The sequence below is a fragment of the Coregonus lavaretus genome (assembly GCF_964263955.1).
Source record: "Coregonus lavaretus genome assembly, chromosome: 4".
Taxonomy (NCBI): Eukaryota; Metazoa; Chordata; class Actinopteri; order Salmoniformes; family Salmonidae; genus Coregonus; species Coregonus lavaretus.
In genome coordinates, this window is record NC_139991.1 from 33,563,720 (window position 1) to 33,584,952 (window position 21,233).

Consider the following 21,233-nt stretch of genomic DNA (forward strand, 5'->3'; position numbering starts at 1 on the left):
ATGGTTTAAAATTATATTATTTTATTAGCGTTGTAACAACATTTTAGTCACTTGCCCATTTCTCCATCAAAGTTTTGGGCTCATAGAAAAAGTCTTCATATGTGAATTGCACCATAGGGATAGCCCTCTGAGAGGACTATTATTGTTGGACTACTCAAGCAGGGTTGGGTTGAAGCATAAGGTTGCTAAGAGAAGGACAAACTGGAGGACTGGCTTGACTTGTGAGGATGACCACACAATTTTCATCATGAGCAAAAATCTATAGTTGATTTACCCAAAGTTGGAAAGAAAATCTTGTGATCCATTTAATAAACACAGGAGACCAGCAAAATGTATAAATCTAGTAGGCAAAAACGTAAATGGCTACTATCTCTGAACAGGAGGGAAAAACCCTCACCAGATTCACAGGGAATATGTTACATAGAATGAAGAAGCAATACTCCAAGCTGCAACTCCATACTACTTGTCAGACATAGTGAACTGATACTGTATACTGGTTGTTGGGGTAGGATTGGTGTGGGGTGTTAAGGGTCTGTGGATGGCTTTCAACTATTTTATTGGATTCCTCATGTCTTACTCAATGGTAGGAAGAAGTTTGGTCCAAATCGGATGTTGGGTATTATATTTATTGAATATTATGTGAATACCATCAATCAAAAAGGTCCAATTTGGGTGCAATCAATTAGTTTATTTCTCAGAGATCAAATTACATTTCAACAAAATAATGTTCCAGAAATGCTAATCTTATCTGTTTCTAACTACAGAAACGATTTCAGAACAATCTGTAATGGTGGGTGTCATGGCTTGCTGAAATGACATGGAACGACTCAAGAAAACCTTGGGAGGTGGAGTTGGAGTGTAAAGGCAGCTTAGTAATACTTGATCAATGTTTGTCTCAAGGCTTACTGATCTAGGTTTATTAATTTTGAGCAAATGTTTATTTGGAATGTTTTGGAGAGGTCAAACAGGGTAGCAGTGCGTAGCTAAATACAACAATATTCAAAGATTAGAAGCAAAAGCTGAAGGCGTACAACCAAGCAGACTGATCTGGTTGTTCTCGATCTTTCTGTAATAGTGAACCTGATGACTACTAGGCTATTCCATATACTGTAGGGTTGCTCCCAGTGGTTTCTCCTGGGATGATGCAGATTGCAAAACCCCTCCAATTCACACCTTCAACACCTCACAGTAAATACTCACAGGGCGGCAGACAGAATATGACACATGCGCACACACACACACAGAAATATAGCCTAGCTCATCCTCACCTGGCTCCGATAATGTCTTTCTTTGCCAGATCGATGCCTGCCACAACCTTGACACGGAGAACTCTGGTTTCATTCTGCAAAGAAAAGTGGGAAAAAACATTGACATGTCATACTAAAACATCACTTTTAATCGCACAACAGTCATATTGCTTTGAATGGATGACATTGTTGGGAACCTGAGCCTGGCTTGGCGGTTCACCATCTGGCAGTCTGACAGACGAATCTGGGTTTGGCAGATGCCAGGAGAAAGCTATCTGCCCGAATGAATAGTGTCCACTGTAAAGTTTGGTAGAGGAGGAATAATGGTCTGGGGCTGTTTTTCATGGTTCGGACTAGGCCCCTTAGTTCCAGTGAAGGGCATTCTTAACACTAAAGCATAAAATGCCATTCTAGATGATTCTGTGCTTCCAACTTTGTGGCAACAGTTTGGGGAATACCCTTTGCTCGCCAACTGCAAGCCAGGCCTAATCGCCTAACATCAGTGCCCAACCACACTAATGCTCTTGTGGCTGAATGGAAGCAAGTCCCTGCAGCAATGTTCCAACATCTAGTGGAAAGCCTTCCCAGAAGAGTGGAGGCTGTTATAGCAGCAAAGGAGGGACCAACTCTATATTAATACCCATGATTTTGGAATGAGATGTTCGACGAGCAGGTGTCCATATACTTTTGGTCATGCAGTGTATGTGTCTAAACACTTCTACACTGAAAAAATAAATGAAAATGCAACATGCAACAATTTCTAAGACTTTACTGAGTTACAGTTCATTAAAGGAAATCAGTCAATTGAAATAAATTCATTAGGCACTAATCTATGGATTTCACGACTGGGAATACAGATATGCATCTGTTGGTCACAGATACCTTTAAAATGGCTGTGCGAAATTGCTGGATATTGGCTTGAACTGGAACACACTGTTGTACATGTCGATCCAGAGCATCCCAACCATGCTCAATGGGTGACATGTCTGGTGAGTATGCAGGCCATGGAAGAACTGGGACATTTTCAGCTTCCAGGAATTGTGTACAGATCCTTGCAACATGGGGCTGTGTATATTATCATGCTGAAACATGAGGTGATGGCGGTGGATGAATGGCACAACAATGGGCTTAAGGATCTCGTCACGGTATCTCTGTGCATTCAAATTGCCATCGATAAAATGCAATTGTGTTCGTTGTCCGTAGCTTATGCCTGCCCATATCATAACCCCACCGCCACCATGTGGCACTCTGTTCACAATGTTGACATCAGTAAACCGCTCGCCCACATGACGCCAAACAAGCAGTCTGCCATCTACCCGGTACAGTTGAAACCGGGATTCATCTGTGAAGAGCACACTTCTCCAGCGTGCCAGTGGCCATCGAAGGTGAGCATTTGTCCACTGAAGTCTGTTATGACGCCGAACTGCAGTCCGGTCAATACCCTGGTGAGGACGACAAACATGCATATGAGCTTCCCCGAGACGGTTTCTGACAGTTGTGCAGATATTCTTCGGTTTTGAAAACCCACAGTTTCATCAGCTGTCCGGGTGGCTGGTCTAAGACGATCCTACATGTGAAGAAGCCAGATGTGGAGGTCCTGGGCTGGCGTGGTTACACGTGGTCTGCGGTTGTGAGGCCGGTTGGACGTGCTGCCAAATTCTCCAAAACGACGTTGGAGGCAGCTTATGGTTGAGAAATGAACATTCAATTCTCTGGCATCAGTTCTGGTGGACATTCCTGCAGTCAGCATGGCAATTACACGTTCCCTCAATTTGAGACGTCTGTGGCATTGTGTTGTGTAATGGCGCCGAAGGGAATGGCTGCCATTTTACGGGCTCCTAACCAATGTGCAATTTTGTGTGTTTTCGCATTGTTTGTAACTTATTTTGTACATAATGTTTCTGCTACCGTCTCTTATGACCGAAAAGAGCTTCTGGATATCAGAACAGAGTTTGCTCACTTCTAACTGGACAAAAATGTTTCTTTAATGAGTCTGACGCAAATTATATACTGCTACTCCCGGACCAGGCCCAAATCCCCGTCATTTGCATGAAGAGGAGACTGAGATATAGGGGCCACAGATCCGGGTGCCTTGTGAGAATTTGTCGGCGAGTAGGTAACCCGCCTCTACCATCCGTCCTATTGGCCAACGTGCAATCACTGGAGAATAAACTGAATGAGCTCCGTTCGAGACTATCCTACCAACGGGACATAAAAATTGTAATATCTTATGTTTCACCGAGTCGTGGCTGAACGACGACATGGCTAATATACAGTTGGAAGGGTTTTCCGTGCATCAGCAAGACAGAACAGCTACCTCCGGTAAGACAAGGGGTGGTGGTCTGTGTCCATTTGTCAATAACAGCTGGTGCGCGACCTCTAATATTTAGGAAGTCTCAAGGTTTTGTTCACCTGAGGTAGAGTACTTCCTGCTAAGCTGTAGACCACACTATCTACCAAGAGATTTTATCTATATTTTTCATAGCTGTCTATTTACTCCCAAACCGATGCTGGCACTAAGACCGCACTCAACGAGCTGTATAAGGCCATAAGCAAACAAGAAAATGCTCATGCAGAAGCAGCGCTGCTAGTGGCCAGGGACTTTAATGCAGGCAAACCTTTTACCTAATTTCTACCAGCATGTCACATGTGCAAACAGAGGGAAAAAAACTCTAGACCACCTTTACTCCACACACAGAAATGTGTACTAAGCTCTCCCTTGCCCTCCATTTGGCAAATCTGACCATAAATATATCCTCCTGATTTCTGCTTACAAGCAAAAACTAAAGCTGGAAGTACCAGTGACTCGCTCAATACAGAAGTGGTCAGATAACGCAGATACTAAGCTACAGGTCTGTTTCGCTAGCACAGACTGGAATATGTTCCGGGATTCATCCGATGGCATTGAGGAGTATACCACCTCAGTCACCGGTTTCATCAATAAGTGCATCGATGACGTCATCCCCACAGTGACCATACGTACATATCCCAACCTGAAGCCATGGATTACAGGCAAAATCTGCACCGAGCTAAAGGCTAGAGCTGCCGCCTTCAAGGAGTGGGACACTAATCTGGACGCTTATAAGAAATCACGCTATGCCCTCAGACGAACCCTCAAACAGGCAAAGTGTCAATACAGGACTATGATTGAATCCTACCACACCGGCTCTGATGCTCGTCTGATGTGGCAGGGCTTGCAAACTATTACGGACTACAAAGGGAAACCATGCTGCGAGCTGCCCAGTGACGCGAGCCTACCAGACGGGCAAAATGCCTTTTATGTTCGCTTCGAAGCAAGCATCACCAAAGCATGTATGAGAGCACCAGCTGTTCTGGATGACTATGTGATCACGCTCTCCGTAGCCGATGTCAGTAAGACCTTTAAACAGGTCAACATTCACAAGGCCGCGGGGCCAGACGGATTTCCAGGATGTGTACTCTGAGCATGCGCAGACCAACTGCCAAGTTTCTTCACTGACATTTTCAACCTCTCCCTGACTGATTCTGTAATACCTACAGTGGGGAGAACAAGTATTTGATACACTGCTGATTTTGCAGGTTTTCCTACTTACAAAGCATGTAGAGGTCTGTAATTGTTATCATAGGTACACTTCAACTGTGAGAGACGGAATCTAAAACAAATATTCAGAAAACCACGTTGTATGATTTTTAAGTAATTAATTAGCATTTTATTGCATGACATAAGTATTTGATACATCAGAAAAGCAGAACTTAATATTTGGTACAGAAACCTTTGTTTGCAATTACAGAGATCATACGTTTCCTGTAGGTCTTCACCAGGTTTGCACACACTGCAGCAGGGATTTTGGCCCGCTCCTCCATACAGACCTTCTCCAGATCCTTCAGGTTTCGGGGCTGTCGCTGGGCAATACGGATTTTCAGCTCCCTCCAAAGATATTCTATTGGGTTCAGGTCTGGAGACTGGCTAGGCCACTCCAGGACCTTGAGATGCTTCTTATGGAGCCACTCCTCAGTTGCCCTGGCTGTGTGTTTCGGGTCGTTGTCAAGCTGGAAGACCCAGCCACGACCCATCTTCAAAGCTCTTACTGAGGGAAGGAGGTTGTTGGCCAAGATCTCGCGATACATGGCCGCATCCATCCTCCCCTCAATACGGTGCAGTCGTCCTGTCCACTTTGCAGAAAAGCATCCCCAAATAATTATGTTTCCACCTCCATGCTTCACGGTTGGGATGGTGTTCTTGGGGTTGTACTCATCCTTCTTCTTCCTCCAAAGACGGCGAGTGGAGTTTAGACCAAAAAGCTATATTTTTGTCTCATCAGACCACATGACCTTCTCCCATTCCTCCTCTGGATCATCCAGATGGTCATTGGCAAACTTCAGACGGGCCTGGACATGCGCTGGCTTGAGAAGGGGGACCTTGCGTGCGCTGCAGGATTTTAATCCATGACGGCGTAGTGTGTTACTAATGGTTTTCTTTGAGACTGTGGTCCCAGCTCTCTTCAGGTCATTGACCAGGTCCTGCCGTGTAGTTCTGGGCTGATCCCTCACCTTCCTCATGATCATTGATGCCCCACGAGGTGAGATCTTGCATGGAGCCCCAGACCGAGGGTGATTGACCGTCATCTTGAACTTCTTCCATTTTCTAATAATTGCGCCAACAGTTGTTGCCTTCTCACCAAGCTGCTTGCCTATTGTCCTGTAGCCCATCCCAGCCTTGTGCAGTTCTACAATTTTATCCCTGATGTCCTTACACAGCTCTCTGGTCTTGGCCATTGTGGAGAGGTTGGAGTCTGTTTGATTGAGTGTGTGGACAGGTGTCTTTTGTACAGGTAATGAGTTCAAACAGGTGCAGTTAATACAGGTAATGAGTGGAGAACAGGAGGGCTTCTTAAAGAAAAACTAACAGATCTGTGAGAGCCGGAATTCTTACTGGTTGGTAGGTGATCAAATACTTATATCATGCAATAAAATGCAAATTAATTACTTAAAAATCATACGATGTGATTTTCTCGATTTTTGTAGGAAAACCTGCAAAATCGGCAGTGTATCAAATACTTGTTCTCCCCACTGTACATGTTTCAACGCCAAGGTAACCTGCCTAAATGACTACCACTCCGTAGCACTCACGTCTGTAGCCATGAGGTGCTTTGAAAGGCTGGTCATGGCTCACATCAACACCATCATCCCAGAAACCCTAGACCAACTCCAATTCGCATACCGCCGAAACAGATCCACAGATGACGCAATCTCAATTGCACTACACACTGCCGTTTCCCACCTGGACAAAAGGAACACCTATATGAGAATGCTGTTAATTGATTACAGCTAAGCGTTCAACATCATAGTGCCCACAAAGCTCATCACTAAGCTAAGGACCCTGGGAATAAACACATCCCTCTGCAACTGGAACCTGGACTTCCTGACGGGCCGACCCCAGGTGGTAAGGGTAGGCAACAACACGTGCCACGCTGATCCTCAACAGGAGAGCCCCTCAGAGGTGCGTGCCTAGTCCCCCGGCCAAGCACGACTCCAACACCATCATTACGTTTGCTGACGACAACGGTGGTAGGCCTGATCACCGACAACGATGAGACATTCTATAGGGAGGAGGTCAGAGACCTGGCAGTGTGGTGCCAGGACAACAACCTCTCCCTCAATGTGAGCAAGACAAAGGAGCTGATCGTGGACTACAGGAAAAGGAGGGCCGAATATTCACTTACTCACATCGACGGGGCTGTAGTGGAGCAGATCGAGAGCTTCAAGTTCTTTTGGGTCCACATCACCAAAAAACTATCATGGTCCAAACACACCAAGACTGTCGTGAAGAGGGCACGACAACGCCTATTACCCCTGAGGGGAGTGAAAAGATTTGGCATGGGTCCCCAGATCTTCAAAAAGTTATACAGCTGCACCATCAAGAGCATCCTGACCGGTTGCATCACCGCCTGGTATGGCAACTGCTCGTCATCCGAGCATAAGTCACTACAGAGGGTACATCACTGTGGCCAAGCTTCCTGCCATCCAGGACCTCTATACTAGGCAGTGTCAGAGGAAGGCCCAAAAAATTGTCACACACTCCAGCCACCCAAATCATAGACTGTTCTCTCTGCTACCGCACGGCAAGCGGTACCGGAGCACCGTATCTAGATACTACTCCCAAGCCATAAGAGTGCTGAACAATTTACACTGCTGCTACTCGCTGTTTATCATCTCTGCATAGTTACTTTACCCCTACCTGCGGGGGTACAGGTTAGTCGAGGTATCACCTTATCAGTGACTTTATGCTGATATCAGATGCAATATACAATGAGGGAAAAAAGTATTTGATCCCCTGTTGATTTTGTACGTTTGCCCACTGACAAAGAAATGATCAGTCTATAATTTTAATGGTAGGTTTATTTGAACAGTGAGAGAGAATAACAACAAAAAAATCCAGAAAAACGCATGTCAAAAATGATATAAATTGATTTGCATTTTAATGAGGGGAATAAGTATTTGACCCCCTCTCAATCAGAAAGATTTCTGGCTCCCAGGTGTCTTTTATACAGGTAACGAGCTGAGATTAGGAGCACACTCTTAAAGGGAGTGCTCCTAATCTCAGCTTGTTACCTGTATAAAAAACACCTGTCCACAGAAGCAATCAATCAATCCGATTCCAAACTCTCCACCATGGCCAAGACCAAAGAGCTCTCCAAGGATGTCAGGGACAAGATTGTAGACCTACACAAGGCTGGAATGGGCTACAAGACCATCACCAAGTAGCTTGGTGAGAAGGTGACAACAGTTGGTTCGATTATTCGCAAAAGGAAGAAACACAAAATAACTGTCAATCTCCCTCGGCCTGGGGCTCCATGCAAGATCTCACCTCGTGGAGTTGCAATGATCATGAGAACGGCAAGGAATCAGCCCAGAACTACACGGGAGGATCTTGTCAATGATCTCAAGGCAGCTGGGACCATAGTTACCAAGAAAACAATTGGTAACACACTACGCCGTGAAGGACTGAAATCCTGCAGGGCCCGCAAGGTCCCCCTGCTCAAGAAAGCACATATACAGACCCATCTGAAGTTTGCCAATGAACATCTGAATGATTCAGAGGAGAACTGGGTGAAAGTGTTGTGGTCAGATGAGACCAAAATCAAGCTCTTTGGCATCAACTCAACTCGCCTTGTTTGGAGGAGGAGGAATGCTGCCTATGACCCCAAGAACACCATCCCCACCGTCAAACATGGAGGTGGAAACATTATGCTTTGGGGGTGTTTTTCTGCTAAGGGGACAGGACAACTTCACCGCATCAAAGGGATGATGGACGGGGCCATGTACCGTCAAATCTTGGGTGAGAACCTCCTTCCCTCAGCCAGGGCATTGAAAATGGGTCGTGGATGGGTATTCCAGCATGACAATGACCCAATACACACGGCCAAGGCAACAAAGGAGTGGCTCAAGAAGAAGTACATTAAGGTCCTGGAGTGGCCTAGCCAGTCTCCAGACCTTAATCCCATAGAAAATCTGTGGAGGGAGCTGAAGGTTCAAGTTGCCAAACGTCAGCCTCGAAACCTTAATGACTTGGAGAAGATCTGCAAAGAGGAGTGGGACAAAATCCCTCCTGAGATGTGTGCAAACCTGGTGGCCAACTACAAGAAACGTCTGACCTCTGTGATTGCCAACAAGGGTTTTGCCACCAAGTACTAAGTCATTTTTTGCAGAGGATTTTTTTGTTGTTATTCTGTCTCTCACTTTTCAAATAAACCTACTATTATAATTATAGACTGATCATGTCTTTGTCAGTGGGCAAACGTACAAAATCAGCAGGGGATCAAATACTTTTTTCCCTCACTGTACATATTACCTCAATTACCTCGACTGACATTGACTTGGTACCGGTAACCCCTGTTTATAGCCTCGTTATTGTTATTTTATTGTTACTTTTTTTAAACGTTTTATTTATTTAGTAATTATTTTCTTAACTCTTATTTTCTTAAAACTGCATTGTTGGTTAAGGGCTTGTAATTAAGCATTTCACGATAAGGTCTACACCTGGTGTATAATGCGCATTTTAGAGTGGCCTTTTATAGTCCCCAGCACAAAGTGCACCTGTTTCATGATCATGCGGTTTAATCAGTTTCTTGATATGCCAGACCTGTCAGGTGGATGGATTATCTTGGCAAAGCTGAAATGCTCACTAACAGGAACGTAAACAAATTTGTGCACAACATTTGAGAGAAATAAGCTTTTTGTGCATATGTATAATTTCTGGGATCTTTTATTTCAGCTCATGAAACATGGGACCAACACTTCACATGTTGCATTTATATTTTTGTTCAGTATACATTAAATGTGGATGCTACCATGATTACGGATAGTCCTGAATGAATCGTGAATAATTCTGAGTGAGAAAGTTACAGGCGCACACATATCATCCCCCCCAAAAAATGCTAACCTCCCGTATATTGTAATGGTGAGAGGTTAGTGTCTTTTATCTAGGTGGGTGAGGGCAGTGTGGAGTGCAACAGGTTGCATCATCTATGGATGTGTTGAGGTGGTATGCAAATTGAAGTGGGTCTAAGATGTTTGGGATGATCAGTTGATGTGTGCCATAACCAGCCTTTCAAAGCACTTCATGATTACAGATGTGAGTGCTACAGGGCAGTAATCACTGTGGCATGAAGCCTTAGAGTGCTTGGGAACAGTAATGAAGGTAGTGATTTTAAAACGGGTGGATTACAGACTGCCGCCCCCTCTACTGCCGTACTCTACTGTGCTGTACTGTGCTCTCCAAACTTGTGATACAGAAGTCTATGATTGGTTCAGATTTGGTCCGGACTAGTAACATTAACTGTAGAGAGAGAAGAGAGAGTGAGGGGTTGTTCAGACTGTTTTCACACTTGCTTTGACCACCAGATGACAGAAAGAGAAAGAAAACAGTTACGAGGTGACCATAACAGTATGCAATGTTTCTTAAACATGCAAGGCAAATAATTTATTCAAAACTAAATATAAGCGTTGATATTAGTTGACAGGGGTCTTCAACATTGTGTTTTGATGTGTTTCTAATACCTTTTAAGACCTTTTCTGGTAGATGTTTTCCAAGACCCCTTTTCCATCTGTTTGGCCAGAAATCAAAGCTGTTGCTTATTCCTAATATTTAGGCTAGAAAATGTTGGAAAAATGTATATGCCTTAATGTCTCAAAACTATAGCTAGACTCTTAGACTTCATTTGACACCAGAATTGACATGAGTTCTTTTCCATGGAAAATTCCCTTTGGCTTTTTCCAAAACTCAGATTTGGTCTGAATCTGCAGCACATCTTCATATGTGTACAGGACAGGTGCATCAACAAGTCTGTGGGACTTCATTTTCTCTTGTCTTGAAGACATGACCAAGCCAAAACGTGAGGGATGTAACCGTTATTTTATAGCTCAGTGTGGATTTAACTGACCGGCATCATGCTCACCATTTGTTTTTAAGGAGTTCAGATGTTCTTGGATTTCAAATGAGAAGTTACTGTACACTGTAATTGACCGGCACTGTAGCTAGCTAGTGATTGCCACTGTAGTTAGTTAGCTAGTTTGTAACGTAAGTTAGCAAACATTAATAGCTAACGTTAGCTAGCTAACTAACGTTAATGTTCATCTTCGCCTAATTGTGATTTTATCTCATCCAGCTAGCTAGCTAACGTTAAGGGCTTGCCTCGAAAATCGTTCCTACCAGACATGGCTAACATTCCTTCCTCATTGAAGCAGAACACCACATTGTAACGTTAGCTAACGTTAGCCAGCTAGCTTAGACATAGTATACAGATATTTTACTAAGACACTAAACATCGAGATGAGATATTCACTTACTTCATCTTCGCAGAGACCATATATGGTTTCAAAATTCGTAGCCATATAGCCTGAGGCGCTAACACAAAAACCCAATAGCTAGCCGATTAGCAAGCTGGCTAGCCTGAACAAAAGCAAAGTGTCCCTTCAATGAATGTGTGGGTTCCTCTGTTGATAGCTAGATCGAATCCTTTCTTGGCACGAGCAAATAACGGTGTTTTCAGTCATCCTCAATAACGTGATGTTATGTCGGTCAAAAATATAAACTATGGGAAAGGTGTGCTAGCATTACAGTATTTCGCTTTTTGCTAAGAATTCAGTGACTCCAGTTGATTGTTCATGTTCAACTAGCTAGGGCAGGGTTTCTGTTGATAAAACAAGTTTACTGGAGAACGGAGACCAAGTAGAGACTTTTGGACAAGGTGGATAATTGTATAATATAAGGCAGTTTATTCAGAGGTAAAGATATCTGGAATCGCGTGCACGGACCCGTTCGTCAATCTCGTAGGGAGATATCTGAGAGAGCCCCTAAACATTGTGTGCTGACATTTTATACAATAAAATGAAGTAGGTTGATTCTAGTAGTTCTGATCTTCTGATTGGTCCTGATGAGTTGGGCGAGGTCACCTCCAGGCTAGTGTCACTGTTGCATTGGCTCTGAGTCGGGTTCTCTGTCTTCAGATGTTCAGCCTAAGAGAAGGGGATTTTTGTGTGTGTGTGTGTGCGTGTGTGTGTTTAACAATGATGATGTGTGTGTGTGTGTGTGCGTGTGTGTGTTTAACAATGATGATGTGTGTAACACTCTGGCTCCGGGACTTTTGTATTTGAGCCAGGGTGTATTGTGTTTTGTTGGGTTTTGGGTATTTTCTATGTTGGTAGTTCTGTTGTGTGTGTTTCTAGGTTTGGTCATTGACTCCCAATCGGAGGTAACGAGTGTCAGCTGTCGGCTCGTTATCTCTGATTGGGAGCCATATTTATTCTGTATGTTTTCTTGTGGGCATTGTGGGTTATTGTTCCGTGTTTCAGTCGTTGTACTGTGGACTTCACGAGTCGTCTTTTGTTTTGTATTTCGGTGCTTTTCAATTAAAGTCATGTTCGTTCAACGCGCTGCGCTTTGGTCTCCTTCACTCCTAGACGATCGTGACAGAATAACCCACCATAAAGGGACCAAGCAGCGCGTCCAGGAGCAAAGGGTCTGGACATGGATGGAACTGTTGGACGGTAAAGGGTCCTGGACTTGGGAGGAGATCCTGGATGGTATGGATCGCCGACCATGGAACGAGACGGTGGAGAGGCGACGGCGAGAGGAGCAACGGCATCGGCAGGGCCATCGTCGGAAGGACGAGAGGCAACCCCAAAAAGTTTTTGGGGGGGGGCACATGGCTTGGGCGACTGAGCAGCAGGAGGCTGCCACAAGGCAGATTCAGAAGGCTACCAGGTTAAGGGGGCTGACGGAGGCAGAGAAGGGACGGATTCAGGAGGCTACCAGGTTAAGGGGGCGACTGGGAAAGGCAGGGAAGGAAGGTGTAGAGGCACGGCGAGAGGTACTGGGGTGTGTAACCAGTCCGGTCCGGCCCGTTCCTAATCCCGAGGTACAGCCAGTAGTGTGTGTCCCCAGTACGGTACGGCCTGTTCCGGCCCCTCGCACTAAGTGTACGGTGCGCGTCGCCAGCCCAGCCCGGCCTGTTCCTGAGCCTCATACGAAGCCTACGGTGCGCGTCGCCAGCCCAGCCCGGCCTGTTCCGGCCACTCGCACCAGGGATACGGTGCGCGTCGCCAGCCCAGCCCGGCCTGTTCCTACTCCACGCACCAGGGATACGGTGCGCTTCGCCAGCCCGGCCTGTTCCGGCCACTCGCACCAGGGATACGGTGCGCGTCGCCAGCCCAGCCCGGCCTGTTCCTACTCCACGCACCGGGGATACGGTGCGCTTCGCCAGCCCGGCCCGGCCTGTTCCGGCCTCTCGCACCAGAGATACGGTGCGCGTCGCCAGCCCAGCCCGGCCTGTTCCTGCTCTCCGCACTAGGCCTTATGTGCGTCCCCAGGGTCCAGCATGCCCTGTTGCTGCTCTCCGCACTAGGCCTTATGTGCGTCCCCAGGGCCAAGCATGCCCTGTTGCTTCTCCCCGCACTAGCCCTGAGATGCGTGTCCTCAGCCCGGTACCTCCAGTTCCGGCACCACGCATCAGGCCTACGGTGCGTCCCCAGGGCCAAGCATGCCCTGTTGCTTCTCCCCGCACTAGCCCTGAGATGCGTGTCCTCAGCCCGGTACCTCCAGTTCCGGCACCACGCACCAGGCCTACGGTGCGCCTCAGACGGCCAGAGTCTGCCGTCTGCCCAACGGGGCCTGAACTGTCCGTCTGCCCAACGCCGCCTGAACTGCCCGTCTGCCTAAAGCCTGCAAAGCCGCCCGTCTGCCATGAGCCATCAGAGCCGTCCGCCAGACCAGAGCCGCTAGAGCCTTCCGCCAGACAGGATCAGCCAGAGCCTTCTGCCAGACAGGATCAGCCAGAGCCTTCTGCCAGACAGGATCAGCCAGAGCCTTCTGCCAGACAGGATCAGCCAGAGCCTTCCGCCAGACAGGATCAGCCAGAGCCTTCTGCCAGACAGGATCAGCCAGAGCCTTCTGCCAGACAGGATCAGCCAGAGCCTTCTGCCAGACAGGATCAGCCAGAGCCTTCCGCCAGACAGGATCAGCCAGAGCCTTCCGCCAGCCATGAGCAGCCAGATCCGTCGGCCAGCCATGAGCAGCCAGATCCGTCGGCCAGCCATGAGCAGCCAGATCCGTCGGCCAGCCATGAGCAGCCAGATCCGTCAGCCAGCCATGAGCAGCCAGATCCGTCAGCCAGCCATGAGCAGCCAGATCCTTCAGCCTGCCATGAGCCGTCCAGCCAGGATCCGCCAGAGCCAGCCAGCCAGGATCCGCCCCTTAGCCAGGTGCTGTCCCTTAGCCCGGTGCTGCCCCTAAATCCAGGTGGAGTAAGTTGGAGGGTGGTCATGTGGAGGAGGCTAGGGAAGCGGGTGGTGACTAAGGTGGGGTGGGGACCACGACCAGGGCCAGAACCGCCACCGTGGACAGACGCCCACCCAGACCCTCCCCGAGACTGTATGCTGGTGCGCCCGGAGTGCGCACCTTTAGGGGGGGGTACTGTAACACTCTGGCTCCGGGACTTTTGTATTTGAGCCAGGGTGTATTGTGTTTTGTTGGGTTTTGGGTATTTTCTATGTTGGTAGTTCTGTTGTGTGTGTTTCTAGATTTGGTCATTGACTCCCAATCGGAGGTAACGAGTGTCAGCTGTCGGCTCGTTATCTCTGATTGGGAGCCATATTTATTCTGTATGTTTTCTTGTGGGCATTGTGGGTTATTGTTCCGTGTTTCAGTCGTTGTACTGTGGACTTCACGAGTCGTCTTTTGTTTTGTATTTCGGTGCTTTTCAATTAAAGTCATGTTCGTTCAACGCGCTGCGCTTTGGTCTCCTTCACTCCTAGACGATCGTGACAATGTGTGTGTGTGTGTGTGTGTGTGTGTATGTGTGGGTGTGTGTGTGTGTGTCCTCAGAGCAAGAACTCGTGAGTTGGAAGAACTGAGAGACCCATGGCGAGGGTGTTGTTCTTAGCCACCTGCTGATAAGGCTGACAAGATAGAAGTCTTTTGTGCATTGTATTAAATACAAAGGCCCAACACAAGATGGGTCATGCACAAGATTTTAGTCAGACCAAGCTATAACATTATATATTTACTACGACAAATCCCTCTCTTCACGTCTCCCCAGAGACGTGACCAAGTAACAGTAAAGAAGGAAAACTTAAGACGTGACACAAGCTAACAGTGTAATTGGCAAAATAGGGAAAACTTTATCAGAAGATAAAGTTTTGATTCCCCCTCTTCACGTCTCACAAGAGACGTGACATAAAGCTTAAATGCTGCAATTTGGCAAAATAGGGAAAACTTTATCAGAAGATAAAGTTTTAATTCCCCCTCTTCACGTCTCACAAGAGACGTGACACAAGCTTAATAGTGCAATTGGCAAAATAGGGAAAACTTTATCAGAAGATAAAGTTTTACATTCCCCCTCTTCACGTCTCACAAGAGACGTGACAAAAAGCTTAAATGCTGCAATTGGCAAAATAGGGAAAACTTTATCAGAAGATAAAGTTTTACATTCCCCCTCTTCACGTCTCACAAGAGACGTGACACAAAGCTTAAATGCTATTCATCATCCAGATATCCTTGGTCAGCATCGTCAATAGCAAGCAAAGGAAACATCTGACCGTTATCTGCAGGATGCGGATCAATAGCGGTGGTTATAATCCTGGTTGTCAGCGTCCGTATGCATGGAATGCAACAGCATCCACAAAGCACTAGAATTGCAGCAAAAACAGAGATGGATACAAGTATAGAAGAAACAAGCATTTTATATTTACCAAACGCATCCATCCAAGAGTCCCACATTGAAGTGTCCACCCCTGAGTGGCTCTTCATTTTGCCATTAAGAGTTCGTAACCCTTTCAGGGCGACAGTCAAGCTGCCATCTGTGGCTGTATTGTTGGGAATAAAGGTACAACATTGTTCACCAAACATTGCACATACTCCTCCTTTTTCAGCCAGGAGCATGTCGACAGCAATACGATTTTGGAAAGCCATGAGAAAGGTTGCAGCCAACTGGCCATGCACCTCCTCAAAACCTTGTTGTGTCCAATTGCCTAATTTTTGAACATTAATGTATGTAGTTAATTCTATCGACGTTTTTATTAATGGTATAACAGTCAGCACCCAAAAGACACTAACTGTACTCCATGTACCCATGTTCAAGGACAGTTTCACAGACAACAAAGAGAGAGTGTTCTTATCAGCCTGTTATGTGAAACAATCCATATCAGTACAGTGCTCCTCCTTAATGCATTCCTTCCAAGCTATTCATCACATACAGATCCGATTAAAAATAAAAGCCAACAATTTTATGGTGTCACTCTAAACAGAGTATAATCACCCTTAAGAATAACAGGATATGGAAATTAAATCACAACATTTAATGTTTATAAAAAACCCACTATTCCTCCCCTACACCTAACATGTACTGAGTTGGCTACCAGCCACCCAGGAATCCTTTACCTTCACAAAAGGAAGAATAAACAATCACAGTGGTTAGAAAAAACATAAGGTAATAAATGAGCAAGAACTGAAAATAAATGCGTGTATGTATTTTACTAGTCAAAACATGGATCATCCAGCTTGGTCTCAGAGTCAGTAGCAGAGTCACCTGCATCATCCTGGGCCGGTAACAACAGCATCATACCTGACGCCTGCACCACTCCTACCACTGACCTCCTGAGACAGGGGACGATGCAAGCAGCACAACACATTAACAGCAAAAACACAATTACTAGGGTCAGAAATCCAGTAACCACCATAGAAGAGTACTCACCAAACCAGTCACTCAGCCAGGAAATAAGGCAACATCCACAAAGAACAAGTATACCCATAGAGGCCATAAGTTCACCCAGAATAGTCACAACAATAGTTTTCCATTTACCAAATATGTTATCAAACCAACCGTCTATGGAGCTATCAATACCAGAGTTCTCAACCAGTTCGTTCTCCAGCGTGGTGATGGTCACTCAAGCGCTTTGGTCACGGGCCCGTCCGGTGCTATATTGTTGGAGATGAAAGTAAAGCACATATATCCAAACAGAACTCAAACCCCGTCCCGCTCAGCCAAAAGCATATCTAAAGCTATTCTATTCTGCCATGTCATTAAGCTAGTTGCCGCTGTCTGCTCAGCTAATCCCTTTATTACATCACGAGTGTGGTTTATAAATATTTTGCTGGTTATATTAAGTATAATTTATCCAATCTACATTTTTATTAATTGTTGACCACCAGAAAATACTTGATTCAAACCCAGCTGCGATCTGATTGTGGATCCCATCAATATATATCCTTTCATCAAAGGATCCCGGGAGGAGGTCCTACTTTCTATGTGACAACTCACCAGTCTCTGACACGTTTGATTGTTTGCGTATGTAGGTGAGTTCACAATCAGTTATCACCACACATCCATCAGATGTCAGCACGGGCCTGGTTTTGGCTCCTATAACCCTCTTGCTGCAACAAAGAGGAGAGATTTAGTCATGGTCTCTTTAGGTGTGACATTCTCTGTGTGGGAGCAGGAGCTAAGATGCCCTACCCTGTATCCTATCCTTACTAGTCCTAGAAAAACAATAATAAGAATCCCCTGCGACTTCAAACTGAGGCAACCCAGGTCGGGATGACTTTGTTATCGGGGGAAACAGATAGTGCAAGTTACCATAAGACTCTTTCACCACATTCCCAGGTGGCTAGCATGGAGGAAAAACCTGACAGAGAGTTAAAGCCTGTCAAGGGGAACGGAGTAGTTGTTAACCCTGGTTTGGCTGTCCCACAGGCAAAACAGTCCTCTTTAGACATCGTTTTTGCCATATACTGAATCCATTCCAACCACAGGTTAAGATTTCTATACCCCGTTTCCACCTGTACTACTTCCTCCAGGTCTATAGTTTTGCACTATCTTTATCACAGCCCCGGTCTCACTACCTCCCTCAGAGAGGTTTACTCTAGAATTTCCCCTTTCCCTACGTCTAGCTGTCTCCTATGCCTTTTCAACTTGTGTTAGGTTAACTACCACTTCTGGCTGAAACAGGAGGGTCCGTGTGTGCTAGGAATATGGCCCCCACAATCAGACAGCTACCTACCGTCGGGAGACCTGTGAATCCCCACCCTTGCCCTGAGAACATGTCAGATGCCAGAGGCCAACCCATTGCTTTACCTTCTATCGAACTCACACAGGGATGATCAGACAGGGTAAGGGAATCTTCGTTAAGGAGGCAACCCCCGAACCCTAGTGGTGATCGGATCTTTCTCCTAACTCTGTGTTTGTTCGTCAGGTGTAGCTGGTTTTGTACAGTGTGTGACATGCACCCAGATGGATCTCTCAGCTATTCTGCTGGCAAAGGCAGTACTTGGTAGGGCCCTTCCCGCCAGGCCTGATTCAGTCTCCTGGTTAGATAGAGTGGGTCACCTTCTCCTTTAGTTCACCTGTGGGGCACAAAACCTCTGACATACAGGTGTGGTTAATAAACTATCATACATGTTTTTTTTTAAAGTATTTTGTCCTCTCCTTCGTATATATTTAATATTTAATCCAACCATCCCCCTCTTTGACACATGATTTGGCCATGTGTCAATATTACCACCTACCTAAACAATCACTTTAGTTAATATTGGTATTTCATTATCCAATTGCCATTCCTCCACTCTCTCTTCTGTTATTTATGGTTCAAATCAAATATATTATTACCAAATTATAATCTTCTTCACAATTTTCACAGTACTATAAATTACCCTCAACTTAGTAAAATAAACTATCTTAAAGTCTTCCTCTCATGCCTTTAGAATGTACTAGTGTGGATGATTAATTAACACCAGAATGTTAAAACAGAGTTCAGAGGCCATTGAAATCATTTAACGAACTGTTTAATCCCATAGTATACTAAACAATTACCATTATTCTAAATATTTCATAAATGTTAGTTATCCCAAGTGTTCATTAAGTCCTCATGACATTCATTCTCATAAGAAATCATATATACCCCAAACTCAGCCAAAACCTAAAAAATCCATAAAATTCACTGTGTGCACCTTTAAGACCTATAACCCTTGACCTGCTGAAAACCCTCCAAAATTGAAACAACAAGACTTTATTAACATCATACTAGGTGTGTTGTTTTCTATTTGAAAACCCCAATTAAAAAACAACAACCAAACAGCCAGGTCATGAGGACTCCTGATTTCTCTCTTCCCCTTCTGCCTACAGTTTCTTAACTGGTGCCCTTTCCTTGCAGTAACTCCACGGTTCCTCACATTCTCTAGCAAAATGTCCCGTTTTGTCACAATTGTAACACTTCCACTCACTCCTGTCTCCACTATTACTATTTCCTTCTTGTCTGTCTTTGCTACCGTAACCTCTCTTCTCTCCTAGGTATTGACTAATAGTCTCACTGTCTCTAATTCAACACAAAACCCCATCATCCAATTAATTTTCATACCCATTACTGTCAATGCCAAATTAGGTTTCTCTGTTCCTGTTGAAGTGCTGAGTCAATAGTAGCCAATTCAAACACCTCACAATTTGGATCAAAAGGGTTCCTTAGTCTTCCCCCCACTAGAGTCTACTATTTCTCCCTCAAGGACTAATCACGCCTTATCTTCCTCTTTCTCACGCTCAAAGCTGGGGGATGGACTTCTCTCTCCTCTCTCCTGTCTGATGGATTGCATGTCTCTCTGAGACTATTACACAATTCAGTTATTTTCCCAACATACTCTCCGTAATCGGCCCATGGCAAAAGTGTCCTATGGGCATCCCCTGAAACCCACTGCCCTCTAACGGCAGCCCAAACCTTACTATTCCTGTCATGGGGTGGGTCATTCTTTCTACCGCTCTGGCCACGTCCTCTGTGTTCATGGCCTGTCTGCTAAATGGCATATTATTATTATTACTGTATACATCTAAGGTTGCTGGGGCCCCTTTCATTCCCCCCCCCATCGATTAGGTAAGGCTATCAGTGGGTACTTGCCCCCTCCTACTCTCTCTCTCTCTCTCACTGCTCATTTCTCCTTTACACACCTTATGTATCTGTTTTAAGCATGGATTCGAGTTTATCTGCGTCCAGACGTCCCTCAAAACCATACCTCTCCCTCCACCTGGTTATATAATGGAGATTTGAAGCTATCCCTGGATTCCATTTTAATTACATCAAGCATTTCTCGTCCCCAGTAAATTCTGGGACCTCTTGTGAGGATTTGCCCCCCCCCCATGGTTGGTACTGTTAAAAATCCCTTAGCCACCTCTTCTATATTACAAGTAAATTTAAAGTAATTCAAAATAGCTTCACACAACAACCCCTCATAAGGAGTGCCCAGCAGGAGTCCAATTCCTATCAGAAAACATACATACAAACATTTACCTCTGGTCAATTTCGGTGATTCTCCCCCACCTAATGATGGGTCAAATCTTATCCACTCATACGTCAAAACACACCTACCACACAACCTATCTAAAATAGGACCTTTTAACTGTGGAAACTCACAACCTATCAGGGATAGTAGTGACGGCCATGGCTATTTCAGTATATATATATATATGTATATAGAATTTCGGGTAAGGTCCGACTATCTTGGTGTACTTAGCCCGTCACTGGCCGAGGCCAGCAATGTATTCTTGGTGCCAACACCGACTTATCTCAGGTGCCCCACCCTCGTACACAAAGAATTTTCAATAATTTATTATTAGGAATTATTTAGCAAAAGGTATTATTGTTTTTCAGTTATTCGAGTTATTATATATTTTCCCAAAAGGTATCAGAATCGCCCTTTTGGAACAATATATTAGCAAACCCGAGCGCTTCTAAAATAATTATCAATTTTATCCTAGGAATTATTTTGCAAAAGTTATTATTGTTTTTCAGTTATTCGAGTTATTATATATTTTCCCAAAAGGTATCAGAATCGCCCTTTTGGAACAATATATTAGCAAACCCGAGCGCTTCTAAAATAATTATCAATTTTATCCTAGGAATTATTTTGCAAAAGTTATTATTGTTTTTCAGTTATTCGAGTTATTATATATTTTCCCAAAAGGTATCAGAATCGCCCTTTTGGAACAATATATTAACAAACTCGAGCGCTCCTAAAATAATTATCAATTTAATTTTAGAATTTAAGGAAATACCAACACCACAAGAGGGAAAAAGTACAAGTCAGCTTTCAGCGTAGCGGCTGCATAACATGCCGAATAGGACTCGGTGGTCCTCTTAAAAGTTATCAACTAGTTAGTCTCATGAAACGGCCAATCTTACACAACATTCAGGTTAACATTTCAACATTCACATTTGCATTACATATCAGCATCAACACATTAATTCAGTTTGAGTTCCTCACAGTACATCTAGTTGAGTGCCAAGTCAACCGTTGCCCGACTATCTGAACTGGTATTTTTATTTTATTTTATTGATTCTCCTCAAGGAGACTCCCAGTCGTTTAAACCATTCAACTGGCGTCTAGTCGGGAGAACCTTTTCTGGACTTGGATTCTCACGGAATTAACTCAACCCGACTATCTGAATCTTTTTATCAAGTCACCAGATC